General features: G+C 41.5%; 1 protein-coding gene across 1 annotated transcript in view; it reads left to right on the forward strand.

Moving 5' to 3' along the window:
* Positions 1–25,441, forward strand: part of CD3E (CD3 epsilon subunit of T-cell receptor complex) — a 51,339-nt gene that overhangs the window by 13,835 nt on the left and 12,063 nt on the right. The window lies entirely within an intron of this gene.

A 25,441-nucleotide genomic window follows, 5' to 3' on the forward strand; every position in this document is an offset into this window, starting at 1 on the left:
AGAGTATTTGGCTTCTTGTCAGCTTCCAGGTCAGAAATCAACCTAAAATCAGAATGCTGGGGAATCTTTAAAATGATGATAGGGTAAAATAGAGCCTTTCTGGTATGTAGGTCTGAAAAGTCCAGCTCCAGGGCCTGAACGAAAAGGAGTTGAGGAAACTTGATCCTCTCTGTTGGCTTTCAACCTGCAGGGAAATGCAGCTCTGAAGGAAGGAGAGGTAGAGCCCAAGGTTTTGAAGTCTACAGCAAACTGCAAACTTTGGTGAGAGGTAGGGTTACCAAAGAGCTCGGGGGTGCAGTGGAAAGCAGCAGGAGAGGAATCAGGGCAGGAAGAACTGAACAAACTGCCCATTGTCCGGAGCAGAAGAATCTCTGCCCCAGGTAGCCGGGCGCCCTGTGAGCTGGCTGCCTGCCCTGCTCGGAGGGGCAGGGGCCACCCCGATCCCATTCCTCAGCAGAGTTCAAGTTCCTGGCTCTGTGCCCAGCAACGCCCAATTCCTTCCAGTTAGCACAAGAGGCTCCAGAGTCACCCTGTTCCCCTCCCTGGGTGGGGAGGGAGGAGACCAAGGGCTGGACTCATTAAGTAAAGAGAACACTAAGTAAAAAGGACATTTGCTCCTAGGAGTCCCCAGGATGCCCGTTGGTTGCCAGGACTTGGATCAAAGCTGGAGGCATCTAGGTAGGGCCTAAGTGATAGTTAGTGTCTGGGCAAACAAGAGAAAACCGAGAGGAGTTCTGGAGATTAAAAGGAAGAAAAGTGAAGTTTTCAGACATCACTTTTTTTCTAAACTTTTCCAGAGAAAAATCCTGGTTGTCATTAAACTTTGTGGCATACCAATGGTTTTGAAAGCAGCCCATCTGTCCCAACCCCCTACACCTTTCCCAAAAATATTTTGAAAGGATGCCTAGACCCTGGCCACTAGGGAACTCATTGAGGGCTCAAAAGATGTAAAGAACAGCTGGCCTGTATCCAATATTTGTAAAAATTGTCATCTTAATATCCTAGGCAAAAATGTTTTTTCACTACAAGATGAAAATAGCATTCTGTGATGCAAGGAAAACAAATAATTTAGCTCTTAGTGTGCCTCAAATAAAGCATTTCTTTACTTAAAAGTGTCTGTCCATATGTCTGTCTTACTAGAAAAAATTTCATTAAATTTTTGTTATATGCTGGGCTGGCTGTACGAAGTAGAATAAGACATGTCTGCCTGGGGGAAAAAATCAGTCTCAAGAGAATTAGGAGATGGAGTGTGTATGTAAACAAATAATTACCATATCTGTGGCTTTTGAACTGGGTCCTTAGGGATGAATAGGAATTCTGGAAAGAGAGAAGAGAAACAAAGGCATTCCTTTGGGGGCAAATATTTGGGAATGTGCTATCCACAGGGACCTGCAAGCAATTCCTGAAATCTAGTGCACAGGGAGGAGTAGCAGGCCAGGAGGCTGGAGTCAGAGGCTGGGCCTAGTTGTTGAAGGTCTTCATTCACCATCCTAAGGTGTATGGACTTGATCCTGACAAATATACCAGTTGGGGGTAGCTAATATGTGACCCGAGAAGAGTGGAATTACTTTGGTATTTCCCAGAACCATCAAAATAATGAGGGAAAGCCTTGAGACACCAACCACCACATACTCTACTAGCTTTCTCATAAGGCCCCTGGCCTAGGAGCCAGAATCAAAGCACAAACTTAATACCTGTTTTCAGAAGACTCAGCGACTCCTTGCCTTCCCTAACCAACAATTCCAATCTATAGCTCTCTTTTTTTTCTTTTTGAAACTTCGTCGGGTTTAGAGAGCTTTTCAAAGATGAGAAAGGGAAATTAGGTTGTCAGAGTCCCAGATGAGAGATGGGCTCTTGGCCCAGAAGAAGAGATGTATTCCCTTTGGTCCTCCTTCTTGCCTTAAGTTTCCTAGAGATATTCCAAAGCAAGTCTGGATCTGAGACTGAGCTCTAATAGCTTCGAAAAACTGTGGAAGAGACGTTCTCCTATCTCCCCGCCTCATTGCATCTCATACATCTCTCTGGTGAAGCCTCAGGCTCCTGCCTTAATTACAGAGAAGAGGCATCATGCTCTTATTAACCACCCAAGGAGGAGACTCTGAAGTTTAACCCTTCACTGGTTCTAAAGAGAAGCTAGATGGATTTGCACAGGGCTGGAGAGATGGGGTGTCTTTGAAGATAACTTGAAAGAATCTCCCAGGAGGATAAAGGACCTTGGTGGATGCATTTGTTATCTCCCTCTTCACTATAGGTACCACATCTAAATAATGGTGAGAATTTACATTTACATTGTGTTTATTGATGAATACAGTATCTCTTGGTTCCTATGACCAATTTTCATTCTTAGGAAATTAATTCATTTCCTGAGAAAAGAAATAGCACTTCTTTTTTTGCTGCTATATACTAGGAGGCATGAGGCGTAGGAGATGGAGTCTGAGCTGCATGGATCCACATCCAAGTTCAACCACTTACTAGCTGTGTGACCTTGGGCAGTTATTTAATTCTCTGTGCCTCAGTTATCTCACATGTAAATGAGAATAACAATATCTGCCCCATAGGCTTGGTGTAAGAATCAGGTGAAATACTGTATTTAAATAAAGCTCAGTGCCCATAGAAAACACTCGGTAAATTTAGTTGTTTGTGATTATACTTAGTTAAGATATTGAAAACTGTCCACTTTGGGAAAAGGTCTGGTAGTTTCTTATAGAGCTAAGTTTCATATAAAGCTAACCACCTCAGCAATTCCACTCCTAGGTATTTATCCAAGAGAAATTAAGTTATATATCCACAAAAAAAGACTTGCATGAGAATATTTATAAAAGCTTTATTCATAATAGCCTCAAACTGGAAACAGCCCAGGGGTCCATCAACAGAAAAATGGATAAATACACTGTAGAATATTCATACAATTGCTGAGTAGTCAGCAATAAAGAGGAACAAACTACTGATACATATAACCACATGGATGAATCTCGAAAATATTATGTTGAACAAAATTAGCCAGACATGAAGTAGTACACACTCTTTGATTCCATTTATAAGTTCTAGAACAGGAAAAACTACTCTTGGGGGAAAAAATCATAACAGTGCTTGCCCTTGGGGGAGTGGGGACAGAGGTTGACTAGAGAGGCATGAGGGAACTTTCTAGAGAGATATTAACGTTCTGCATCTTGATAGGGGTTTGGATTACACAGGCTTATGCATTTGCAGAAATTCTTTGAATGGTGTACGCTTAAGTTTTGTGTTTCATTGTATGCAAGTTTTATTTCAATATTTTTAAAAAGGAATTATAAACAAATATGGAACTTTCATTAATGCTGAAGTATGTAGGGGGTTGTGTCCTGATGTTCACAATTTAGTTTTAAAATGCATCAGAAGAATAAGATGCGTTAATAGATGGGTGGATAAAGGGACGGATGAAGGAATGACTAGATATATGATAAAGCATGCATAGTAAAATGTTAACTGAAGAACGTAGGTGGGGTATACAGGTGTTCACTGTAAAATTCTTCTAACTTTTCTGCATGTTTGAAAATTTTTATAATAAAACATTGGCAAAAATATGCTCCCTCATTCACCAAGTTTCCTTAGCATTAAGTAATTGACGACTCCAAATTTAGTAATAAAGTGTTTGAGATTCATTATTTTGCATCTTTCTAGTTTAGACATCATTCTATAGACTATTGATAGTTTTTAACAAATAAAAATTACCATTAATAAAAACATATTACCATTTACCAAGTGTCTAGTATGTACCCAGCACTGCGGTAGACATGTTGCATATATCATTTCTGATCTTGATAATTGCAAGATAAGCAAATGTTTCCACTTTATAGATGAGGAAATTGAGGCTCAAAGAGATTTATTCATTCTAATACCTATTAAGCCCTATTGTAGGTGGAGAGAAAAGAGAATGAAGGACCACAGGTGAGGCTGAAACTCCAACCAGGGGCCAGACCCTAAAGGCTCTTGATAAGGGTTAAGGAGTTTGGACTTCATCTTGAGAGCAGTGGGGAGATGTTGAAAACTTTTAAGCAGAAAGTGACCTGATCAGATTTGTATGTTAAAAAGACCACTCGACTACAACATGGAGAAAGACAATAGAAAGGAACAAGACTGGAGGCAAAAGGCTGCTTCTAGAACAGTGATCCAGGCAGATGATTTGACCTGAACTGAGACAATGGCAGAGGGAATGGAGCGAAGTTAAGGGTTTGAAAGATATTAAGGAGATAGAATGGATGGAGAGTGGGACAAGATTGGAAGTGAAAGTGAGGGGGAGTAAGTACCGGAGGGTCGTTCTCAAATTTTTAGTATAGGTGACTTGGTGGAAGTGGCCTTTCTCTGAAATAGAGAAGATGAGGAGTTGTTGAGTTTAATGTTCCTGTGGGACAGCCAAGCAGAGACGTTCAGTACACAATGGGATAAACGGATCTGTGCTCCAAAGAGAGCTCTGGGCTCAAGATGTCAGTCTGAGGGCTTTAGCCCTTCTAGAAGGTAATTGGGGGAATGAGAATCGAAGAGATGTCCCAGGACCACTGTAGAGTGAGAAAGGACAAGGCCCTACCACAAAATCTAAAGGCTGAGCGACACCTCAGCAACAAGGAGAAGGGGAGATCTCTGAAGAGACTGAATAAGTGTGTCCAGCAGAAAGGGAGGGAGAGAGGAAAATAACAGGAGAGAGTGGTGTCACAGAAGCTAAAGGAAGAGGGGTGTTTCAAAAAAGAGCAAAGATACAAAATATCAAATGCTGCTGAGAGTCAGGTAAAATAAGGACTGAAAGTGTCCACTAGATCCGCAACTGGTGACCTTGGTGAAAGCAGTTTCAACAGAAAAGTCGTGAGGGTAGAGGCCATTTTGCAGTAGATTGAGGGGTAAATAGAAGGTGAGGAGGTAATTTATAAAGAACATTGCCTATGAAGGGGAGCAGAAAAGGAGGCAGCTGGAAGGGAACAGGAGTAGAAAGAAGTTTTTTAGTTTTTGGCTCATTTGTGGTTTTAAAAAGGGAAAGTTTTAGCATGTTAAAACACTTATAGGAATGAGCCAGTAAACAGGAGGAAGTGTACCTCTTTCCTTGTTAACAAGAGGTTAAGAATGTTCTGTTAACTCAGGACAGGCCTGGTTTATATCCGTTGTTCCACTGTAATGATTAATAGTACCCCTTTCCCTCTCCAGTGTTACAGTTTGGAAGATAATTGACATGGCTAACCTCGATAAGGGGGAACCCCAGGCTGGGCACAGATACGGCTAACTTTGAAAGTAGAAGCATTGGGACCGAAAATTGAAGGAGTTTTCATCTCTGTGTGTGAGTGTATGTGTGTGTTTCTGTGTGTGTGTTTTTTCCCCTCCTGAGGAAGTTTTCATCTAATGGTTTCTACTTTATTTACATACTGGGGAAGAAAGGTCACTGTCCCAGAGTGAGGCAAGGAGCTGGAGGAGCAGACGTCTGAAAGACAGAGGAGATCTGACACAGCTGGTGACACAAACAAGAGAGGAGATTGTCCAGAGTCTGAGACGTAGAGATCAAGTAGCATACCCAAGGTTACCTACCTAGTGACATGGCCAGAATGCAAAACCAGGCCTGCCTAACTCTCATGTCAACTCCAGAGCCAAGTTGAACTCATTCTACAACACCAGTCTCCCTTCCTCATTAGAATTTATCAAACATGTCTACAGTCGACCCTCAATTGTATGTACAGGCCACTCTTTGACCAGTAGAGCCTTCCTTCCCTCCGCACCACTACCACCTCCACCATTCTGGAAGACTTTTGAAGCCAAAGTAAATGAAATAAACATTAGGCATCCTCTTCTCAGCATCTCTCCTAAAGAAAAGATTTGTTGGGAAAATACTTGGAAATTTTGTCTAAAATGAGGTTTGAATTATGCCAAAATCTCATCATTTTGTTGCTTCGGTGTCCTATTACTTATTTGTCTTTTAAAAAAATAGTTTTGCACAACTACCAAGTGTTAGACACAGTCCTCAGGAATTCAAGGGTAAAAAAGAAATGATACGATCTGAGACCTCAAGGAATGGTCAGGCTGAAAAAAAAAAGTAGTCACGATACAGGGTGCTATGCAATAAAAAAGTATATGCTGGGTATAAGTGACAGCACAAGAATAAGGACAAACTGCCTGGGAGCATTAGGGAAGCCTTCTCCGAAAAGGTTAAACATACACGGCATCCTGAAAAATGAAGACCAGTTGACCGAAAAGCAGGGCCCTCTGGGCCAAGGCCTGGAGTTAGGAGTGAAACAGCACAGCCTGTGTAGTAACTGCAAGTAGGATGCTGGAGTGTGGTAATAGTAATAACTACCATTTGTTACATCTTACTTTTTTTTTGTGAGGAAGATCAGCCCTGAGCTAACATCCATGCTAATCCTCCTCTTTTTGCTGAGGAAGACCAGCTCTGAGCTAACATCTATTGCCAATCCTCCTCCTTTTTTCTCCCCAAAGCCCCAGTAGATAGTTGTATGTCATAGTTGCACATCCTTCTAGTTGCTGTATGTGGGACGCGGCCTCAGCATGGCCGGAGAAGCGGTGCGTAGGTGTACTCCGCTACTGGCGGCCAGGGGTTCGGATCCCGGGCACGCACCAATGCACTTAGCACTTAACCGCTAAGCCACGGGGCCGGCCCATAACTTATTTTTAATATCTTTACATCTCACAACCACCTTGGAAAGGACTTTATTAATATCCCCATTTTACAGAAGAGGAAAATGAGTCTAGGAGATTTAGTAACTTGCCTAAGACCACATATCTAGGAAGTTGTATAGCTGGGCTTTAATTCCAAACTTTATGATCCTTCCTTTACAAAACCAGTTTAGGATTTAAAAGGCAGAAAAGCAGGAAAGGAGCTATTGAAGGTGAGATTCTTTTGTTGCCATTGTACTACAAGAGTTTTCAGTTAAATTCTAATAATGTAAGGGAAATTCTAATAAGTAATGGAAATTTTAAATAAGAGTAAAAGAGAAAGGCAATAGGGACTTGTCAGTAATGCTAAAGAGGCTTTACTTTTTTCTAAAGGTAATAGACATTATTAAGGGGTTTTACACACATTCAAGGATTTAAGCATAGGTAAGCAAAAGCGGTTGCATCAAGCACACAGTGAATTATAACAGTAAGAGGGGTGGAGGATAATCTGTTGGTTAATTAAAAGATGAAATCTCCACATGAGCTGTACTGTGCCAGGCAGAGTGGAAAAAAGCTTCACCTTTTCCAACACCTTCAAACATTTTGCTCCATAAACATCACTGAGACAGTTCACTTACCTTTGAAAACAGACCTAATCTTCTTGGAGGAAAGCTGAACTTGCAATTAGCCTGCTTACAGGATAACAGCAAGTGAAGGCTTACTCACGAAGCTTGCAGCAAGACCTGACTTGAAATCCAAATCAGCAATTCTGTTTCTCCCTGGCCTCAGCCTCAGCAACTTTCTGTCCAGGGTCCTTGATAAATTGTAACTCCACCTCTCTTTCTTGACTTTTTGCAACAATCATCCCAGGGAGAAAAAGGGCTTGCAGATACATTAGATCTCAGATAACATCACGAGTGGGAGAAGTATGAAATCTGTAACTCAAGCAATAGGGAGGAGTGCTTTGTTCCAAGGAGTAAATGTGGACAGGAAGAGAGCACGGGATCAAGAGTCAAACTCTTAGAACTGCAAGAAACCTTGGAGACCTGTTACACTACCGTGCCCTAAATTGGCATTTAGACAAACACCACTCCTCAAGGAGTGAGTAGGTGTTGAATGAAAAGAAGTTTCTGTACTCAAGGGAAAATACTAGGTTAAACAAACAGATTTTGTTTTGTTTTTAGATACAGTACTTTTCAGGGCTCTTACCAAGTTAACATGGAACTAGTTTTGTTTTTGTTTTTTACACATCACCTATTAATCTTTCTAGAACTTTCTGTTCACTGAAAAAATCGGGGACAGTATTTCTCAAAGTGTGGTCTGCAGATGACCCAGGAACTGTCACTAGTCCTCAAGGAGATAAATATAAAACCTGAGACTAAGTGTTTAAAGCTATTATAAGTAATTTGACATTGCCACAACATCCAAGGCCATGATCAGACTACTCATTGTATAGAGTATCAAACAGCGTGGGTGTTGCAAATTGCATAGCAGGAGGCATAAGATGTGAGCCTTGTACCAGTCATGTGCAGCAGAACCTCATGTTGGTCATACACAGAGTTTGCTGACCACTGGTTTGGGAAACAATGATGAGCCCAATCTCTATTGTGCACGTGGGGATATTGACACCCAGAGGGGTAAAGTAACTTGTTCAAGGTCATGAAGGTCAGTAGCAAAGGGCTCACCCTAAGGATTGCCAACTAGGGGGCCAGATGGAAGAAGAGCCAGTTAAGGAGCAAGAAAAATAGAAAATAGAAGAATGTCACTGAAAAAGATTTCATGACGGCAATTCTGATTTTAGATGACATCCAGCTAGCAGATCTCCACGCAACCCCTCCCAGGATCCCTACAGAAATGTAAAGTGAAAACTAAGTCAAATAGACAAAGCTAATGCCAAAATCTGGTAAGAATCGTCATGATGAACTGGAATGAGGAAAGTCAATCTTGAAAAAGTACATACGCAAAAAAAGTAGGAAAACAGTTTGTAGCTCCCCCCTCTGTCTAGCATTGACCCAGACCCAGGAGTAGGCAGGTAACAAATGAGGGAAGCTGGCCAAGTGCGAGACAATAAGGAATAAGTGGGGACTGTGGCACATGAGAGAACGTGTCCCCATCCACAGGCGCATCTGCTCCTCAGCTCCAGCCAGTTGTTGCCATGAGAAAGGTAGGCCTAGTGTTGTCACATCTTATTTTTTAAATCTTAACATACTGTTTTTTATTTTTAATTAAACTTTTTATTTTAAGATACTTGTAGATTCACATGCAGCTGTAAGAAATAATACAGAAAGATCCCCTGTACCCTTTACTCAGTTTCTCCCAATGGTAACATCTTGCAAAACTCTAGTGCAATAGCATAACCAGGATATTGAAATTAATCCAGTCAAAATACAGAACATTTGTATCTCCACAAGGATCCTGTCACATCTTTTTTTTTAATTTTTTTATTGAGATATAACTGACATATAATGTTATATTAGTTTCAGGTGTACAACATAATGATTCCATATTTATATGTATTGCTAAATGATCACCATAAGTCTAGTCAACATCTGTCACCAAACATAGTTACAAATTTTTTTGTTCCCTTGTGATAAGAACTTTTAAGATCTACTCTCTTAGCAACTTTCAAATATGCAATACAGTATTGTTAACTATAGTTGCCAGGCTGTACATTATATCCCAGGACTTATTTATTTTAAAACTGGAAGTTTGTACCTTTTGAACCCCTTCACTCATTTCCCCCACCCCCTAACCCCTGCCTCTGGCAACCACCAACCTGTTCTCCGTATCTGTGAGTTGGGGTTTTTTTTGAATTCTATGTAAAAGTGAGATCATACAGCATTTGTCTTTCTCTGTCTGCTGTCACATCTTTTTTAAAAGAAAAACTCTGGAGTTTTTTGGTGAAATCACTCTGTAAATATCGACAATGAATTTACATGTTTTTAAAACTCTAGGAATATTCTCTATATGATTTCATTTGTACTGAGTTCAACAACTGGCAAAACTAATCTGTGGTGGTAACAGGTAGGATAGTCATTATCCTTAGGGTGAGGATAGTGACCAGGAGGGGGCACAATGGTGACTTCTGGGGCTGTTGAACTGCTATTTCTCCAACTTGGTGCTTGTTACAAGGGTATGTTCACTTTGTGAAAATTCATCAGGCTGCACACTTCTGATTTGTACACTCTTCTATAGGTACGTGAATAAAAACTTGACTAAAAAAAGGTGGAGTCTCTACACCGATGACCTGACCTTTTAATGAAGGTACACTGGAACACAGAGAATTCCAAACCCCAAGACAGACGTGACATTCTTATAAAATATTTGTAATAGTTCATTGAAACAGATATGGTCATTAAAAGTCTATCAGCTTTGAGAAAAGAAGTGCCCTCTCTCATGGATCAAACACGGTACTTGACACCATGTTGGTGTTCAGTAAGCTGATCTTGGGTTAGCAGAAGTGAGTACTTTCAGGATAATGGCAGAAACATAAGTTTCAATTAAAAATTCTTCCTCCTTGACAAAACCAAAGGCAGGTTATTCTTTCACCAAAAAGCCACTCTCATTTTGAGTTTTTTCCCTAATCTGGTTTGTTTCTTCAGTATTTTTATGTGAATGATTTATAGTAGTTTGTAACAGCCAAACAGAATTTAACCATAGTACTAGTAATAAGAAATTCCAAATTAACCAAGATTTTTACATTTATATTTATTACTCTCTATTTTGTCTTGAGAAGCAAAAACTCTATGAAAGAAAATGTCATTTAGCAAGAGAATCACTGAAAAAGAGATCTGACATGCTAAATTCATTCTGATTTTCACCTTTAAGCCTTTTTCATACAGTTTTTTCCCCTAACATTCCTGTTCACTGTTCTCCGCCTATGGATAGCCTCTCTTTCCTCTTAAGGTAGAGTGTGGGTGACCATATAATTTATCACCAAACTGGGACACTTTGAGAGTGAAAGTGGTATTATTGATATTTACACTGGAAAAACAGGCATAAACCAGGACCATCTCAGAGACACTGGAATGTAGGGTCACCTTATTTTAAACTCTTGGGTCCTCAGTTTCTGCATTTATAAAATGAGGGGATTAGACCAGGTGACTTCTAAGGACCCTTCCAGCCCTTTATATTCTGAGTCCCCTGTTCAGATTAAAACGCTTCATCCTTAAAATTCAGTCTTACTCAGAAACCCTCCAGAGGCCACAAGCCTCAGAACCACTTTTTCTCTTATCTGGTGAACGCTGAGAAGAAAAAGGTGCTGAGTTAGCTAAGGCATTTCAGCCTCTCTGTCCTCCTGTCCGTTTCCCATTGAGGCCTGATGCCTTCAAGGGAACAAGCAGGTTGGACCTGTCAGCTCAGAAGCATTTCTGGGTGGAAAGAGCAACCCGCCGCTTGTCCAGGCAAACAGGATGTGAGTCTTCTCAGGTGAGTCAGAGCGAAAGAGGGAAAGCACTCCTGCCCAGCCCAGTGGGGGGTCCACCCCCACCTTCAGAAAGGGGAAGACTCAGGGGAAAGTCTCAGCCACATTGCTGTTTTCTTCCAGTCTGTTCCAGTGTCATATGCCCTCTGAGCGTCAATGTCTGTTGAGCTACACTAGCAGTAACTGTCTTTCTTTTAAGGAGCAAAAATTATCATTTAGAGCTGTCTCCTTGAGTGTAAGCTTATATTCTAATGATGCTGACATTATCCCAAACATTTCAGAATAACTCTTTTGGAATTGTTGTAGAAGCTTGAACCACAGTTTATTTTGAGATCCTTTGCCATGGCAAATCTTCATGCTTCTGAGAGTGAGTTTGATTTTTGGACACATTTAAAAGTCAAGTAGATCAAATCCAAAGAAAGTGAGAAAGTGGGGGACCAAACTGGGCATTGATTATACAATCACGAGAATGATGATCTTGTGAAAATGTGTAATGATGATCTTGTGAAGTGTGTGAATGGTGCCTGAGGAGGCTTTAAAAGACAAAAAACTAAAAAAACTAAGAAACTCTTTTGTGCATAACTAGGATAAGGGTATAAGCCCTCCTAGAGTTTACTTTAAGATCTCTCATGAGTTGGACGTATACATTAAGTGACTCTTCTCTTCTCATGGATGAAGGCCTTTCATGATCTGGCCCCTGCCAACTTTCCAGCCCCTCTTCGTGCTCCTTGAACCTTATTCCTAGCCATGCCAAACTGATCCCATGCTTGTTCTTACCCCCACACATGTATCTGTACATGTGATTCTGTCTACTTTGTCCACCTGATGAATTCTTATTTGTCTTTCAAAGTTAAAACTCACATTCTGTGACGGCTTCCCTGACCCCTGGAGCCAGAGTTAATAGTTCCCTTACACCTTGTGACACCTTTATAATGGCCTTGCTGCACTATGCCATCATTACTTGTTTACATGTCTGTCTCCGCTCTAGACTGAGTCCCTTGAGGGCAGGGTTCAGGTCCTATTCATCTCTGTATCCTCAACACCTAAAACTGCTAGGCACAGAGTAGACACTGAGTGCGCACCTGCTAAATGAGTGAATGCATACTTACTGAATAGTCTCCTGTGTACCCCACACCTCAGTGAAGCTAAGCAGCATGAAGCTCCCTCTGGTGGAACCCAAAGAAGCTCCAAGAGGGAAGACCAAGAACTCAGTCCCAGCTTTAACTTTGCTTATTTTTGTTTCTAAGTGAAGATTATCTCCATGATTGAAAAATCTACATTGAACAAGAGCTTCCCACCTCCACTGTTTTCAGCCTAGGAGCCATCATGAAAGGAGGGGAGCAAATATAACCTATAATATATATAATAGGTTCTACTTGAATATGTATAATGTAACATATTAAATAATAATTGCCAGAATGTGTCTCCTACTTTCATTCATTCATCATAAGTCTTAATTATTGAATGAATGATCAAGAATGATCCTGAAACCTTGGAGTCTGAAACCTAGACTTTGGGATGTACCCATTCATTCATTCATTTAATAAATAATAATTTAATAGAATAAGAAAACTGAAGCTAAACACTTATCAAGCACCTGTTATATGCTTAACATAGTGCTGAAAAAATATTAGAAGATGCCATATCTGACTTCAAAGAACTCATAGTCAGTGGATACCAGAACTTTTGCAAAGCTCTTTGCAAAGCATTTGAATACCCATTGTATCATTTGATTCTCTACTCTATGTTACAGATGAAGAAAATGAGGATGACAGATATGAAGTGATTTACCCAGCTACCCAGCTCACTCTTGCCACAAAATAAATGGTAGAACTAGGGCTCATTCTGAAGATTCTGTATCTAAATCCAAAATTCTTCCCACGGGTTCACACAAAGTCCCACAAAGTCAAAGGAAATTTTTTCTTTAGCTTTTTACTATGGAAAATTTCAAACACACACAAAAGTAGACAATAGTATAATGAACCCTAGGTACCTATGACCCAGCCCCATTACCATCAACCCATGGTCAACCTTTTTCCATTTATACCTTCACCCACCCATCCAATATTATTTTGAACAAATTGAAGACATCATATCATTTCAGCCATAAATATAACTTTCATACCATTATCACACCTAAAAAGAATTGACATTTCCTAAGTATCAAATATCCAGTGTTTAAATTTCCAATTATCTCATAAATGGTATAGAATGTTTTTACAGTTTGTTTATTTGAATTAGGGTCCAAATAAGGACCAAACATATGGACCAAAATTTGCAATTGATCCATATGTTTCCTAAATTCCTTTTAATCTGTAGGTTCCCCTTCATCTCTTTTTTATTTCCTTGCCATTTAAATTTAAAGAAACTGGGTCATTTGTCTTCTTGACACAAATAATCCATAACCAATCTATAAATCAAAATTGGGGTGAGTTTATTATGAGCCAAATTTGAGGACCATACAGCCTGGGGCATTCCTTCCCCAAGGAGGGAAGGGCACCAAAGAAGTGGGGTGTACAGAGTGGCTATATACCATCAAAGAGCACGTTATTTTTGTTCATGGTTGTTTGTAGTGTTGTTGCTACCACACAATATTGGGATTCTCTTACCCAGTGTGCATAAAAAAGCCAATTATTATGGCATCAGCTTTTGGGAATAGAAATGTAGCTTTATTTTGTGAGATGGATCTGCAAGGAGACAGGGGACATGTGCCCTCAGATCTGTCTCCCCAATCCAGGGCTTGAGGCACAATTTATGGGAGGAAGGGCAGGGCAGTCTGAAGTGTGGAGATAGATGATTAGAAGTAAGGAGAAGTGAGGTCATTGATGATCTGTACAAATGTCATCAAGCTTCATGCCTCTTCATAGGATGCATGTTCACAAAATAGTGGCGTTACCATGATCTGATGGTGAAGTTTTTAGTCCTTGACGTCAAAAAGGTCACTTATCAAGTATTTGCACAGGCCCAGTTGAGGCGTTGATGGTCTCAACCAGCCTGAGCTGGACAAGGGATCTCAGTCCCTGAAAGACAACTCTTAACCACTCTGTTGATGAGATGGGGTCAGTTGAACTGGTCCTGGAGGGCCCCCAGTTACATTGTGAAAGTGAACAAAGGAAACCTAAATCAAAATGGAGTCAGGAAGCCATGAAGGAGGGCTCTCATACCCATACCACTCACCGCAGCTTGCAGACCCCAGCAGGAAGAAAAAAAACTTTCTTTCTGACTCAGCAACCACCAGCTGCCCACCACTTGTAGTCAATGAAAAACTGCCACAGCCCTCCCCAATTTCCTCATAAAACCTAATAAAAGCTGACCTTCTCTTTGTCTCCTCAGACTTGCCTGTGGTTCACCATAGTTCGCTTGTCTCAAATTGCAATTCCTCTGCTATGCCTGAATAAAGTCATTTCGGCTAGCTAAAGAACTTGGTATTGCATTTTTAAGGTTGACATTTCATGCCAACCACAAAGGGACCCAAAGCAGACAAACACCTGAGGAACCAGCAACCCCCAGAATCATGTGTGGTACCTACTTTGTGCTCTCTGCTTCCGTGAGGTTTTTTCCTTTCAGTTCTATAAGTCTCCTCTCGGCTTCGAGCCCCCTCTTTTTGGTCAAGCTCTCTGACTTTATTCGGGATCTATTTTTTTGAAGGCCTCATCCTTTTGGTGAGTACTCATTTGTTTTTCTGAACTTCTAAATTAAGATTATGGGATCCCAATCCTCTAAACACTCCCAGGATGGCCCTCCTTCAGGGACCCCAGCCAGTTATGTTTAAAAACAAAGGTCCCTCCTCATGCACATTCATTCATTCATTTATTGCTGAGGAAGATTCACTCTGAGCTAACATCTGTGCCAATCTTCCTCTATTTTTTAGTATGTGGGCTGCTAGCACAGCATGGCCGCTAACAGAGCAGTGTAGATCCAGCCCCAGGAACCGAACCCAGGCCGCCAAAGTGAAGCACACTGAACTTAACCTCTAGGCCACCAGGCTGACCCCTCTCATGCAGATTTTTAACTAAGTGGACCTACCTAACCAAAGATAATTTAGAACTTCAATGGCAATTATGGGGTACCTTCAATCTCCCCAAAATTGTTTTTCTCAGAACTAAACTTGAAGACAGTGGCTCTAAAATAAACTGAATAGGATGCCTATTTCAATTGGTGTCTTGAGGCTTCCAAGCATATTCCGTATTCTAAAATTGCCTCTTTACAAAATACCATTTCCAAACTGACCCAGGCAAAGAAACAATTGAAAAAAGGTAAAAAGGCGTCAGAGGCCTCTTCACCCCCTCACTTTCCTGCACTAACTTTCTCTTCCCCTGCTGCCCTACCCTACCTCCTTTGTACCCTCCACTTCCTCATCCAACTTTCCGGCTGAATTTCCCCTTTTTTCCGAACATCTCCTACTTCCTCCTGTACAGAACCCAGAGAACAGACTCTCTGAGGGCCCTAATGCTAAGCCTCTAATTCTCTATGTCCCCTGGACGAAGGCCAAACTACAAGCCGTAATCAAAGATTTCCCTGGAGTTACTGAAGATTCTCATAGGTTTGCCAAGGAATTTAGTATAGTTGTCCAGACTTACCAACGAGGTTTCTCAGAATTATACCAGCGAGTTCACATGCTCCTCGGCGAAAGCCAAGCTCAGCTCTGGATGACAACAGCTAATTGGGACAATCCTGAAAAATTTCTAGAACTGCAAATGAGAGAACAACCCTGTGCCTTGTTATTTGATCAGGCTCAGACAATTGCTCAACGACCTTACCTGGCAATCCCTAGGGCTTTCCTGAACCCTGTTGATTGGAATAAGATTCAGGCTTGCATTCAGAAACCCAGTGAACCTGCACACGACTATTACAGTCGACTCCAAATTGTCTTTAAGGAGAATTCTGCTTAAGGAGAATTTGACTATGGATGTCAAATCCATGTGGTTAGCCTTGAACTCGATGTTCATTAATGGGCTAAACCAGGACTTTTCTCTCTTGGTTAAGAGAACCAGAATAGAATGGGAAGCTGTGTCCACTCCAGACTTAGTTAATTTGACAAACCAATTAGCCTGCACCCTAGATGATTCTACTAAGAAAAAGTGGAATTTTTTCCACTTTTAAATTAATTTAAAATTAATTCTACTATTAAAATCCTTAATCTCCAACTTCACAGATGGAGGTTTCTAAGCAAAATCCTCTCAGCCTCTGTCATTATTGTAGGAAGCCAGGACATTGGAAAAAAGACTAATATAAACTAAAATTCTCCAGGCGTCTTCAGTGGCCCAACCAGTCTTTCCAGTCTCCTCCTGCTTCCCAGCGATGAGACTGAGCAATCACAGGGGCTGTTCCCAATCCTTCCTCTAAACCAGCTTGGAGAAACAATTCCCCAGATTAGGAGGGAATTTCGTCCTTATTGATGCTGGGGCTACACTCTCAGTGTTCAACCCCACTACTATTAAACAGCCCGTGCCTCAGAGTACTAAAACAATTCAAACCATGGGGGTGTTTAATAAACCTCAAGTCAAAAAAAGAGATTGAATCAAAAATGCTTAGTGCCCTTTTAACAGGAGTGAATATGGCGTACCTTTATGTCCAGACTAGTGATGACAAAATCAGGGAGCAGGTTGACACACTGTTTAAAGTGTTGCATATTGTGAATTTTAATACCAGAGTGCAGGCTTTAATGTTGCTTTTCCAAGTAAAGAATTCTCAGCAGACACTGATATCAGACTGATATTATGCAGCATTGTATAGGAAAATGTTGGATCTGGGTTTGATGTTATTGTGTTCCCAAAATACAATCCAGGAAAACGGTTCACACTGCCCCTGGGCACTTTAAATTGCCAAATGGACCATTTGAGGTTTGGTGAATGGATTTGATATAGCTATCCCGATCTCATGAGTATGTATGTCTTGGTAATGGTTTTCATGTTTTATCATTGGACTGAAGCTTTTCCATGTAGACAGGCCACTGCCTCCTCCATGGCTAAGATCCTATTGGAAAGGATCATTCCTACCTGGGTAAGCCCTCTTGAAGTTCATAGTGATCGGGGAACCCACTTTACTGGTCAATTGCTACAACAAGTCTGTGCCGTTTGGCCAGTTCTACAACATTTTCACTGTTCTTATCATCCCCAGTCTTCAGGATTAGTTGAATGTACCAACGGATCATCAAAACCCAATCAGCAAAGTTTGTAGAGACCTTTCAAATACCCTGGCCAAAAGCATCGCCATTGGTCTTTCCGAACCTTAGGGCCACTCCCTTTTGAACCCGCAAATTCTCATCCTTTGAAATAGTTACTGGGCACCCAATGCATCTAGCCCCTGCCTCTTTTGATTCACTGCTGATAAAAGGAGATATACTTCAATATTGTAAAGGCCTAATTGCATCCATTGAGAATAACCATACATTAGTAGAACAATCTTTTCATAGTGTGCTCCCAGGAGATGAAGACCTTAAGCATCACACCTTATAACCTAGAGACTTCACCTATTGGAAAAGACATCTCCAGAAAGAGTCTCTTCAACCCCATCAGAAAGCTCTCTACTAGGTACAGTTAACCAACCCTTGTGCCACTAAACTCCAAGGAATAGACTGTTGGATCTATGTGTCACATCTAAAGAAAGTACCAAATGCTGACTGAACCTGCACACCAACTGGTGACCTAAAAGTAAAGATTTCTAGGCATTGAAGCAGGTGATAGCTGAAGGAGACAGCTTTCCCAAGATGACAGGACCAGGCCTATGTATCTTTTCCCCAATGGTAACTTCTCATTTATTTTCTCCCTCTCAGAAAGACAATGCTCTTATCTGTATTTCCCAAGCCGTTGCCAAAGAGAGAAACCTTTGTGATTCTTGCATTTGCCACTAAAAACCCCGATTTGTCCATGACAGCAGTGACCCTCTGGTATTATCTTGAGTCTGCTTGCTGTAACAAAATAATTCCTCTCTATGCAGCCTTCAAAGACAAAGTCCACAGAACAGGATGGTTTCTCCCCAAATACTCCTCAAATACCACTGACCCTTGGCTCAAAAGGGCCAATCAACAAATCACTATCAATAATCAAACCCTAACAGGAGTCTTTCTTTGTGTGTGTGTGTGTGTGTGAGGAAGACCAGCCCTGAGCTAACATCTGATGCCAATCCTCCTCTTTTTTTCTTTTTTTTTTTTTTGCTGAGGAAGACTGGCCCTGGGCTAACATCCGTGCCCATCTTCCTCTACTTTATATGGGACACTGCCACAGCATGGCTTAACAAGCGGTACGTCGGTGTGCACCCAGGATCTGAACCGGCTAACCCTGGGCTGCCGCAGAGGAGTGCGCACACTTAACCACTTGCGCCACCGGGCCGGCTGCCCTAACAGGAGTCTTATGTGCACCATCTAGTTTTATCTTTCTGGTGAATGGAACTCTCAATGGGCCTAGGAATGCTTGGACAGCTGGTGAATGGGAGGCCAATGTTTATTAGGATATTTAACAGTCCCTGTTAATATCCGTAATAAATCTGAAGCTTCCCATTGGTCTTTTCACTAAAACATCATAAGCATCTTAAACGGGAACTACCCAGGGGCGTACATGACTCCATGTTTGTCTCCATAGGGAGAGCCTTTCTCCTTTGGGTGGGAGTTAGTGCCAATGAGCATATGATCAGAAATCTCTCCCTAACATTAGGAAAGCTAGCCAATTCCACAGCCAAAGCAATAGCAGCCCAACAATGATCACTTGACTCATTAGCTAAAGTTGTTTTAGACAATCACGTAGCCCTTGATTACCTACTTGCAGAATAAGGAGGCATTTGTATGATAGCAAATACCACCTGTTGCACATGGATTAAACACCTCTGGAGAAGTAGAAACTCTGTTACACAATATCAGGGAACAAGCACATTGGTTACAACAGATTTCACCTGACTCTCTATGGTCCTTTGATTTGTTCAATTGGCTACCTTCAGGTCTAGGTTCATGGTTTAGAACCATCAAAGAAGCTGGGCTTGTCATATTACTTTTCATTCTGCCTTGTATAATTATTTTTAAACTTGGTACCTTTTGCTTGCCAAACCTCTGCCTAAACCATGCACTAAATAGAATCATGTTAGCTCAACACGTTGAGATGATTGCTGATGCTTATAACCTTGACAAGATATGATCTTAAGAGTGAAAATGCCTGAGAGTTTCCCCGCTTCCACATTCCTTGTTACTCAAACGTGGCCTCAAATGGTTTCCAGTCACTATGCACCTTCCCTCTGACATGGGACATGACATCAAGGAAAGGTCCTTCCTGGTGCTAAGGGACAAAACATAATTCCACTAAAATTGGATAACCTGACTCTTGATCAGTGATGCTTTCAAGGAAAGATCTTGATCAAAAGGGAAAAATGTCAAAATGAACAAAGGAAACCTTAGTCAGAATGGAGTCAGGAAGCCATGAAGGGAGGGCTCTCATACACGTACCACTAACTGCAACTTACCCCAGAAGGAAGAAAGATTTCCTGCTGACCCAGCAACAACAAGCTGCTCACTGCTTGCAGCCAATGAAAAACGGCCACAGCCCTCCCCAATTTCTTCCTAAAACCTAATAAAGGCTGACTGTCTCTTTGTCTCCTCGGACTTGCCTATGATTCACCATAGTTTGCTTGTCTCGAATTGCAGTTCCTCTGCTATGCCCGAATAAATTCATTTTGGCTAGCTAAAGACCTTGTTATTTCATTTTTAAGGTTGACGGTGTCATTATAAACTCATGGCATTAAACATATTTGATGCATTTCAAACATTATAGTCATTGTCCTTATTGATTCTCAAATTATCCCATCTTTGGCCCATGGGAGCTTCTTCAAGTTGGCTCCTGAATCCTTGTAAGGAGTGTTTGCTGTGTTATTTAAGAATATTAGGAATATTCAAGTCTGCTATAGAAAATAAGAGAAGGAAACAAATAAGGAAGATAGATTAAATTAAGTGTAGAAGCAAGTAGCTTGTGAGACATGTTAGACCTTGATGAGTAAAGCAGATGTCTGCTGATACACGAAGGGATAGATAAATTAAGTAGACCCTAAATATTCACAAGGCACATGAAACATGGAATATTTATGAGACAATACTTAATCAGCCATACTCTGCGACACCTATCCTGGCACTCTGTGTCTTCTGCCTGAGATTTACAGATAAAACCCATAGCTGCCCATCATGGTAATTGACAAGCTACAGCTATAGCCTGAAATTCTTGCCCTTGGGATCTTACTACAGAGTGTAGGAGAGAAAAAAGTTTTCCTCGACCTTCTTAGGGTCCCTGGCTGGGTCTGAAAATTAAACTGACAAAAACAGATAACAGGAGAAAAGCCTACAAATTTATTTAATATGAGTTTTCCGTGACATGAGAGCCTTCATAAGGAAATGTAGACTCAAAGAAACAGACCTGACTGAAGGGCTGGCGCAGTGGCACAGCAGTTAAGGGCACGCGCTCAGCTTCTGCGGCCTGGGGTCTGCAGGTTCGAATCCCAGGCACGCACCGATGCACCACCTGTCAAGCCATGCTGTGGCAGCATCCCATATAAAGTAGAGGAAGATGGGCACGGATGTCAGCCCAGGGCCAATCTTCCTCAGCAAAAAAGAGGATGATTGGCATTGGATGGTAGCTCAGTGCTAATCTTCCTCATAAAAGAAAAAAAAAGAAACAGACCTGAGTATTTTATGCTAGGTTTGATGAAGAGTGGACAGTTGTGGAGGAATGGTAGGTTAAGGAGTATGAAGTAATTGTAGTAACCTGGGGGAAACTTAGCAAGGACTGTTTGTTCAGATTCCTTAAGGAGTCCTTTGTCTTTGGAGATAAGGATGCTCCTTTCCTCCAGGCATAGGGAGGGCACCTCTCCTCTGAGGATTTCATGACCTGTCTCAGGGAAGAAGGGAGGGAGAAGAGCCAAGTGATCTTCCCACTTCTGCCATTTTTCTCAAACTCCATCTTAAAATATTCAATATGCCAAAGTACCATAGTTGGGGTAGCATGTCCTGAACCTAATCGAGAGCAAGAGAGTTTGGGGTCCAGCCACCATCAACCTGCTGAGCCCCCTTGCTCACCCACAACTCCAGTCCTTGTAGGAGGCTGATGCAGCAAGAAGAAAGATAGGACTTATGAACATTACATAACACAGGATTCACAGTGGGTGGGTCTTCCACCAGTTTTCACCCTATCCTAAGGGGGTTAACCTTCCCCATCTCTTTTGCCTCTGGGGACATGAACTCCCTATCCTCTCCTACCCATTCAGAATTGTGCCTGCCTGCAAACTGAGGCAGAAAAGCCTGGATGTGTCATAGCAGCAGGCTTTTGACATGGGACATCAGTGTGCATCAGAAGTGACCACAGAGCTACAGCTGAAGTCATAGTTCAGCTAAGGGGATGTGACATAAGACACCAACAGCATCTCCACAAGAGTTTTGTGCAGGAGAGTGGAAAGATAATGGGCTGCAAGAGACAGTGAGGAATAATCAGAATGTTCAGACTTTTTCTCTTGATTTTGTCCTGAGAGGGGACAAGGAAATTTGGAGAAAGAACAAGAAAAGCAGTGTCTTGAGGAGGGAGGGAGAAGAGGAACCAAGCTCCAGCAAGACAGGAGGTGTGGGGAAAAGCATTGTGTGAAGAGGTTGAGGATTTGGGGCAATTTCTTTACTGTGGAATTCCAAATGGCACAAGAGAAAGGGCTGAGAGAGGAACAGTGAGGTAGGGCAGAGTGTAGAACAGTTATGGGATAAGAGCATGAGGCAGGATAGGTGACCTAAGGAAAACTCTGGAGCTAAGAGTCTTAGACAGAATCAACAGGTCTTAAGCTTCCCAATTTAGGCATAAACTTACTTTGGTACCAGAACCCAATGACAAACCCAGTCCTCTACAAGTGGTACTTGTTATGAGTGGAATAGAATCTCCACCTCAGGCTATGTCAAGGGGTGAGAAGAAAGCAGCATCCAGCCTCCAGTTTGACTAAGACCTTTGTTACACACAGCCACCTACCTATTCCTTCAGCAAAGTGTTGGACTGGGAAACAATATTCTATGGGACACAGTGGTGTAGAAGAGGGAAGACAAGTAAATGGCAATTATAACAAGTGCTGTGATCAGGAGGGTTGCTTAACCTAACCTTTTGTTTGGGGGTTGGGGCAGGCTTCCTGGAGGATGATGCATCTAAGTTGAAACCTGAAGCATGAGTGTGAGTTGATCAAGACGAAGGTGAATTTTCTAGGCAGAAAAACCAAGTGTATGTAGAGGCTTGGAAATAAGAAAAAGAAAAAGCATGGAGTGTTGAGGCATCTACAAATAACTTGGTATAGTTAAAGCATGAGAGAAGAGGAGGGAGAAATAGAAGGCTAGATAAAGCTGGAGAGAGAATCAGGAACAAGACTCCTCCCCAACCCTCCCACCAACCCTTTATAATTATCCTGAGAATGATGGGGGAGAGTTTCAAGCTTCAAGCAGTAGTGTGAGAAAATCACATTTTTTGTTGTGTTTTGAATTCACTCTCACTATCTTATGGAGAATAGATTGGTGGGGCCAAACATGGAGGCAGAGAGAGACCACCATGTAACAGCCAAGTGAGACTCAAAGGGTTAATGCAATCTTCCTCCTCTTCCCCAGCCTGAAGAGTTCTCTAGGCTGGCAGTAAAATGGGGCCACTGCATGACACCAAAAGCAGAGGCAACAAAAGTAAAAAATAGGTAAATTGGACTACATCAAAATTTAAAACTGTGCATTGAGGGACACAATCAACAGAGTGAAAAGGCAACCTACAGAATGGGGGAAAATATTTGCAAATCATATATCTGATAAGGGGTTAATATCTAGAATATATGAAGAACTCCTACAGCTTAACAACAACAACAACAACAACAAACAACCAATTAAAAAATTAGCAAAGGACTTGAAGAATAGACATTTCTCCCAAGAAGATATAAAATGGCCAACAAGCAAATGAAAAGATGCTCAACATCACTAATCATCAGGAAATGCAAGTCAAAACCACAATGAAATATCACCACACACCCATTAGGATGGCTATTATCAAAAAAACAGAAAATAACAATGGTTAGCGAGGATGTGGAAAAATTGGAACCTTTGTGCACTGTCAGTGGGAATGTAAAATGGTACAGCTACTGTGGAAAATAGTATGGCAGTTCCTCAAAAAATTAAACATAGAAGTAATGTATGATCCAGTAATTCCACTTCTGGGTATATACCCAAAAGACTTCAAAGCAGAGTCTTGAAGAGATATTTGTACACGCATGTTCATAGCAACATTATTCATAATAGCAAAAAGTTGGAAGCAACCCAAGAGTCTATCAACAGGTGAATAGTTAAACAAATTATGGTATATACATAAATAAAATATTATTCAGCCTTAATCTTGAGGACATTATGCTAAGTGAAATAAGCCAGTCACAAAAAGACAAAAACTGTATGATTCTATTTATATGAGGTTCCTAGAGTAATCAAATTCATAGAGACAAAGTAGAATGGTTGTTGCCAGGGGCTGGAAAGAGGGGGGAACGGGGAGTTGTTTAATGGGTACAGAGTTTCAGTTTTATGAGGTGAAAAGAGTTCTGGAGATTGGCTGCACAACAATATGAATGTACTTAATACTACTGAACTGTACACTTGAAAATGGTTAAGATGGTAAATTTTATGTTATGTGTATTTTACCAAAATTTTTTTAAAAATCACAATCCTCCAAAAAGAAAAGATGGGGTGCTGCTTGGGGACTACAAGTTTGCTAGAACCTAAGAGGAGATGGGAACCATCTGGGAAACCAGAAGGAAGAATGCGCATAAGTAGACTCCCAGTAAACAGAAGGGGCTTCCGGGCTGGTCTGGTGGCTTGTGGTACAGGTTGAGTGAGGGCGAAGTCCAGAAGAGTAGAGACATCTCACACCCAGCATGTATGCGCCCATAATGCTGATTTCCTAGTCAATTGCTGCCTCCTTCTGTTCATTTTGGGAGGGAACTGGAGACTAGATTCTGTGAACCCAGGAGGGAGGAATTCTCTAGAATAGTGATTCTCAACTGAGATGGTACTGTTCTCTAGAGGGTATTTTGGAAATGTGTGGGGTTGTTTGTGTGCAATGCTGCAGGCAGTTAGTTAACCAAATGCTGGCATCTTGCAATGTACAGAATAAGTCAGCAAAACAAAAAATTGTCCTACATCCCACATGACTTTCAAATGGCCCAAGGGACATTTACGGACACAGCAGTTGGCAGAACCTTCACCTGGGTTCCTTGACCTGTTAATAAGTGCTATTGTATTAGGAAAAGCTAGTGGAAGCCCTTGAAACTTTCTATGACTCCCAGCCAAGATTGTAAATAAAAAGCAATATTGCATCCTAAAGGGAATGGTAGAGATTTGTGTCACTTAGAAAGATTTAAAGGATGCAGGGATGGTGGTCCTGTCACATCCCCATTTAATTCACTAATTTGGCCTTTGCGAAAAATGAAAAATCATTGTGCATGAGAGTGGACTACTGCAAACTTAGCCAAGTAGTAGCCCCAAATGCAGCAGCTATGCCAAATGCAATATCTTTATTGGAGCATTCACATATGGCAACAGACAATATACTTTCCTGGTCTGGCCTAGGGCCATATTAACTTATCCACTTTCTGTCATAATATGGTCTGAAGGTACCTAGATGATCTGGACATTCTTCAGAACATTACATTGGTCCACTACATCAATGACATCATGTTAATCAAATCAAATGAGCAAGAAATGGCAAGTACTTGGAGGCCTTGGGGAATGGGAGATAAACCCTATGAAGATTCAGGGGCCTGCCATATAAGTGACCTTTTTAGGACTCCAGAGTCTTGGGCCTTTGGAAGGCCATCCCTTCCAAAGTAGAGGTCATGATATTAAACCTTGTACTGCCCCACCATTAAGAAAGAAACACAACGCCTTAGAGGTCCCTCATGTTTTGGAGGAGCATATTCTGCGCTTGATTTATCTACCATGTGACGTGGAACTCTTCTAGCTTTGAGTGGAGCCCAGAGGAGTAAAGCAGTCTGCAGCAAGTCCAGGTGGCAGTGCAAGCAGTTCTGCAACTTGGTCCATATTTTGGCACACCTGATGGTAATTAGAAGTATCTGTGGTGGGAAAAGATGCCTTTCGGAGTTTATGGCAAGCTCTAGTAGAGAATCACAATGTTGACACCTAGGGTTCTGGAGAAAGGCCATTCCATCTGCAGCAGAGAATTATATACAATTTGAAAAGAAGCTCTTGGCATGCTGCTAGAGTAGACATACTGGTAGAGGAGTCAGGGCTGCAGGGAGCAGGCAGTATACATGCAGAACCCAAGGGTTCACAGCCTGCAAAAGCCTTGCTGACCAGGGGCTCAGACTCCTCAATCTATGTCTTCCCTTCCATCAACAGAAGCGCCAGCTGAGGCT

The sequence above is a fragment of the Ceratotherium simum genome, chromosome 7 (assembly GCF_057802395.1).
Source record: "Ceratotherium simum simum isolate JZ-2026a chromosome 7, ASM5780239v1, whole genome shotgun sequence".
NCBI classification, from domain to species: domain Eukaryota; kingdom Metazoa; phylum Chordata; class Mammalia; order Perissodactyla; family Rhinocerotidae; genus Ceratotherium; species Ceratotherium simum.